The sequence below is a fragment of the Perissodus microlepis genome, chromosome 22 (genome assembly GCF_051167445.1).
Source record: "Perissodus microlepis isolate ML-2025 ecotype Zambia chromosome 22, ASM5116744v1, whole genome shotgun sequence".
Classification (NCBI taxonomy): domain Eukaryota; kingdom Metazoa; phylum Chordata; class Actinopteri; order Cichliformes; family Cichlidae; genus Perissodus; species Perissodus microlepis.
The window spans coordinates 7693402-7699401 of record NC_140481.1 but is presented as its reverse complement, the minus strand read 5'-3'; positions in this window follow the sequence as shown (position 1 = coordinate 7699401).

Below are 6000 nucleotides of genomic sequence, written 5' to 3'. Positions count from 1 at the left end.
AAAATGAGATTGTCAAAACCAGCCAGTTGGAGTGGCAGAGCAAGTGAAAGAAGGAGAGGAACATGGAGCCTCTGGAGGGGTGGATAGCACTGAGAGTCAAGGTAAGGAGCCGACAATGTCAGAACTGATTTCCATCCTTCGTTCTCATATGGGTCAGGAGGCCCAGGAAGCAAGAAGAAGGGAGGAGTTTATTTGCCAGGAACAGCGCTTTAGAGCACTGCAACATCAGTTTCAGCTGTTGCAGGTAGAAGTGCAAGCTCGTACCCTGAGCCTCAAATGGAGGAACATGAACAACCAGAGGTAGGGCTTTTTGAAGAGGAGGATCCTCCCTGTGCTGGCTCCAGTAATGAGCAAATACATCATCATTCAGGTCAGTCTCGCTTTTATGAACCCAGGCTGGAAAAATTGACATTTTTTAACAACATTTGAATGCATGGCTGTAGTTTGCCGGTGGCAGAAAATGGACTGGGTTTTTCATCTGATTCCTTTACTCACTGGCAAAGCAAGAGGTGCGTATGTTCATATGGATGACTCTCTGGACTATGACAAAGTTAAGGCAGCTTTCCTTCAAAAATATGACATCAATCCTGAGACATATAGACTGAGATTCCGTTCACTGGAGGTAAAACCTGATGAGAATCCAAAAGAACTATATGTAAGATTGAAAGAGTTATATGAGAAGTGGGTAAAGCCAAAAGAAAAGACTGTGCATGAGGTTGGTGAAATATTAATTTTAGAACAATACTTGAGAACAAAGTGACAAAGTGTGGAACCTAAAGTGGAGTTTGAGAATGGGTTCAAAATGACATTGGTTGAGGTTGATGGGAAACCATTAAAGGCCCTTGTTGACTCAGGAAGTACTCAGACTCTTGTGCACCGAGACTTTGTTCCCGCAAATAAAGTTAATAATGTTGAGAGAATCCCTGTTTGCTGCATTCATGGGGATGAGAGGTCATATCCAACAGCAGATCTGTACATCAAAGTACAAGGACAAACGTATATTCTAAATATTGGTGTTGCAGAGAATCTGCCATTTCCAGTAGTGCTGGGTCGAGATCTGCCTGTGTTGTTTGACTTGCTGAATCCTAGTCATACATGCAATGTTGCAGTAACAAGAGCTCAAGCTAAGAAGAAAGAGGAGTCCCTACACCCACTCCGTGCCTTGCCCTTCTATGATGCGGACATAGAGACTGCACCTGGGAAGTTTCGTAAGTCACGTAGACAGAGAAGGCAAGAGAAGTTTCTACATACTGCTGTTCGATCAGGTCCTAGCACAGAGCCTGAGTTACCTCTGGGTTTTAAAATCCCTGTTAATATTATTTAAATGCAACATGACGATCCATCTCTGTTCCAGAAAGCTGCAGAGAGGAACCAAGGAACTAAGCAAGATTTGAAGAGCAGGGGGAGTTTCTGCTGAAAGATGGCATTTTGTATCGTCAGCAGGGTTCAGCATTACAGTTGGTGGTTCCCAGAGCAGTCCAGAAGGTGGTGCTCTCCTTGGGACACTCCATTCCATGGGCTGGCCACTTGGGAAAGCACGAAACCATGGCCCGTATTAGAAAATATTTTCATTGGCCTGGAGTGCGCTCAGATGTGACACTGTTCTGTAAAAGCTGCCCTCAGTGCCAGAAGTCTTCTCTTAAAATCCCCTCCAGAGCTCCTCTCCAGTCTCTACCAATTATCAGCCCTCCATTTGAACGGCTAGGAATGGACATTGTTGGTCCTCTAGAAAGAAGCAAAGCAGGCAACCGTTACATGCTTGTTGTGACAGATTACGCTACAAAATATCCAGAGGTCTTTCCTTTGAGATCAATAAAAGCCAAAGCAGTCGCCTTCTGTCTCATACAGTTCTTCTCAAGGGTTGGTTTTCCTCGTGAGATTCTTACTGACCGTGGCACTAACTTTATGTCCACTTTGTTGAAGCAGGTAGAATAATCCTTTAATTGTCCCACAAGGGGAAATTTTGTTGTAACAGCAGCCAAACAGACACATATACAAACAAACAGTACACAGGACACAGAACAGAAACATACACAATTTTTCTTACATATTTACATTAAGGACAATGGTTACTATATACAGAGAGTACTGTACAGTTATTAAATTAAATAAAAATAACTACAGATAAGAGGCAAACCAGGTTGTAGTGCAAGTCTGTTAATTAACTTATTGCAGTTACAGCGCAGATGTAAACATCTATGTTTGTTGGGAGCAGTTCTGATTGTACAGTCTGACAGCTGCAGGGAGGAAGGAAACGCTCCTTCATGCAACGAGGATGCAGCAGTCTGTCACTGAAGGAGCTCTGCAGTTCAGCAACATTTACATGCATGGGGTGGGAGACTCTGTCCATCAGAGATGTTATTTTGGCCAGAGTCCTTCTGTCTCCCACCACCTGCACTGGGTCCAGGGTGCATCCCAGAACAGAGCTGGCCTTCCTGATGAGTTTATCCAACCTCTTCCTCTCAGCTGCCGATAAACCGCTGCTCCAACATACAACACTGTAAAAAATGACAGATGCCACCACAGAGTCATAGAAGGTCTTTAAAAGCGCTCCCTGTACTCCAAATGACCTCAGCCGCCTCCGCAGGTCGAGTCTGCTCTGACCCTTCCTGTAAAGAGCATCAGTGTTGTGGCTCCAGTCCAGTTTATTATTCAGGTGAACACCCAGGTACCTATAAGAGTCCACTATCTCAATGTCCACTCCCTGGATGTTCACCGGTGTCAGTGTGGTGGGTCTGCGTCTCCGGAAGTCCACCACCAACTCCTTGGTTTTCCCGGCGTTGGTGGTAGGTGGTTCTGCTGACACCAGTCAACAAAGTCCAGAGTCCACTGTCTGTACTCTGAGTTGTCCTCACCTGTGACCTCACCAGGTGTACCAGCTCCTTGGGAGTAAGAGCCTGAGGACGACGCCATACCACCCTCAGACAGATGGCCTAACAGAGCGCTTCAATCAGACCCTGAAACACATGTTATGCAAATGTGTCAATGAAACTGGTACAGACTGGGATCAGTGGCTGCCCTACCTCCTCTTTGCATATAGAGAAGTACCCCAGGCTTCTACAGGTTTTTCACCTTTCGAACTATTGTATGGCCATGAGGTACGAGGCCCCTTGTCTCTTCTGATGGAGACTTGGGAGGGTGACCAAGAAAGGTCACAGGCTGTCAATGTTGTCTCTTATGTTGTCCAGATGCGGGAACGGTTGGAGAAGATGACGGAGCTGGCCCAAGCCCAGCAGAAGCACAGCAGCACCAGAAGGCCTGGTACGACCAGTCAGCTCAGCAAAGATCCTTCAGTCCTGGTCAGAAAGTGCTGGTGCTTCTTCCAAGTGACGACAGTAAGCTGTTAGCAAAGTGGCAAGGGCCATATGAGATCCAAAAGAAACTTGGACAAACAACCTATAAGGTCGCCATTCCAGATCAGCCCCGCTCCAGCAGAGTACTGCACATTAACCTGCTTAAGGATGGGTGGAGAGACCAAAAGCAGATGTCTTTCTGATCTGGGAGGTTTCGGAGGAGGAGGAAGTGGATGATCAGTATCTGCCAAAACCCACTCCTCAGAACCTGGATCTCAACCATCTTCCTGAGGAAAGACAGGCTCAGGTGAGAAACCTGTGTAAATTAGATGTGTTCAGTGAAAATCCTGGTAGAACGGACATTGTGGAACATGACATTGTGTTGAAAGATGGAGCTTCTGTGAAGACAATGAGTTGCAGGATACCTGAGCGTCTGCTGATCCCGTTGAAAGAAGAGATCGACCTGATGTCGTCACTAGGAATCATTGAAGCCTCGAAGAGCGAGTGGTGCCACCCGGTGGTCCTGGTGCCAAAGAAGGATGGCAGTATCCGTTTCTGCATAGACTTCAGGTACCTGAATGCAATATCACAGTTTGATATCCAACTCCCCGCATTGATGACATGGTTGAGCGCCTTGGGAAGGCCAGATCCCTGACAACAAGGGTTATTGGCAGGTACCACTGACTGAGTGCTCAAAAGAGCTGACTGCTTTCCGGACCCCGTGGGACTTGTTCCAGTTTAAAGTCATGCCCTTTGGACTACATGGTGCCCCAGCAACATTCCAGAGACTGATGGACCAGGTACTGTCTGACATGTCTGATTTTGCTGCAGCCTACCTTGATGACATCGTGATTTTCAGTTCTACCTGGGAAGAACACCTGCAACATCTGGGGAAGGTATTGGGGCATCTTCAGTCTGCAGGGTTGACTGTTAATCCAGCTAAGTGTGCCACTGCCAAGGCTGAAACAGAGTACCTTGGGTTTGTGATTGGAAATGGAGTAATAAAACCTCAAGGCGATAAGGTCACCGCCATAGAATCCTGTCCCTTGCCAGAGACCAGAAAACAGCTGAGATCGTTTTTGGGTATGGCAGGATTCTATCATCGGTTTATCCCTCATTTCCCTGCCAGGGCAGCTCTTCTGACGGATCTGACTGGTGCCCGAAGTCCCAATAAGATCACCTGGACAGAGGAGGCTAAGATGGCTTTTCAGGACCTACGACAATCTCTGAGTAAGAGCCCAGTCTTGCACAGCCCTGATTTTGAGAGACATTTCATTTTTCAGACTGATGCCTCAGAGAGAGGATTGGGAGCTGTTCTGTTACAGGGACCGCCTGGAGAGCGTCATCCAGTGGCCTTCATCAGCCGCAAGCTGTTTCCGAGGGAAGTGGACTCCCTGGACTCCTTTAAGTATTATCTTCTCGGACGGGAGTTCATCCTGGAAACGGACCACAAGGCTTTTCAATGGATAGAGAAAATGAAGGACACAAATGGAAGGATCACGCGATGGTATCTTGCAATCCAGCCATTCCGGTTCACCATCAACATCCCCGACAAGGATAACTGCACTGCAGACTCTCTCTCGCTGTCCCAGGGAGAGATCTGAAGAGGGGGAGTGTGTGATGGCTGCCCTTACAGCCACACAGTGGTTATTTTGTTATTTTGACCTCTTTTATGGACCCAAGATTTTGATTCTTTTTGCATGATTTAACCAATTATGTTTTTGGGTTAAATAAAAAAATCATTTTTTTTGGACTTTAACCTGTGCCTAAGTTTCCTTCGCTGCTCGGTCCATCACAAGTGGCATGTAATGAAGCAGCAGTGACTCAAATGAACCCTTGCTGGTCAGCTTTCTCTTTAGTCCTACTGTCCAGTGGTTGTGTGCAAAATGCTTCTGCTATTTTATTTAATGACTCTGTGTCCTTCAACATGACTGACACAAGGTCAGGATCATAGATCGTGGAAAAGAAAAATACCGTCTCTGGACAGCTCTACTTTTTCTTCCTTTCAAGTCAGACTGAAGGCAGATTGCAGTGACTCACACCACATCTTTTTAGAAACTTAGCAGCCTACTGCCAGGAGACATGGCTGCAACACAAGGGTCTGATATGCCAAAATGTATACTTTATCACATCCAGGTCATAATTGTTATTCATGTCGGATTCGTGTTTTTTTTAATATCACATTTGGACCTTTAATCTGTACAGGACTGCTCTCGTAACCTTTAGGTTCAGCACAAAGAAGCGTGCCTCTAAATGTCTGAACTGAAATGTTTTGTTGTCTGACGCGTGGAGACGAATGCAGCTGCCAGAATCACAAGTCTGTTCCTACTGCTGCACGGGATTAACTGCCTTGCTCAAGATCACTTTGACCTTTTAAATCTGTAGTGGAATGATACTGTATTTCACAAAAGTGCTTTCTTTTTTTGTGTATTTTAGGTCTCAGGTCCAATAAAGCTGTGGGCTCCGACTAACCTTTGACCCCCATTTCTCCTACTTTTTTTTTTTTTTTTTTTGTGTCTGTGTGCTATGATAATTAAATAACTGAACTGTTAAGGAAGAGACACACATTAAATAACTAATGAACTAACAAACTAGATAAATCGAAATATTCGTTTTTATATTGTTTTCATTTGAACAATTATTTCAATAATGACATAATTGTGTTTTTCATTGAAACGGTTGTTAAAATTCTATTTTTGTAGAGTTG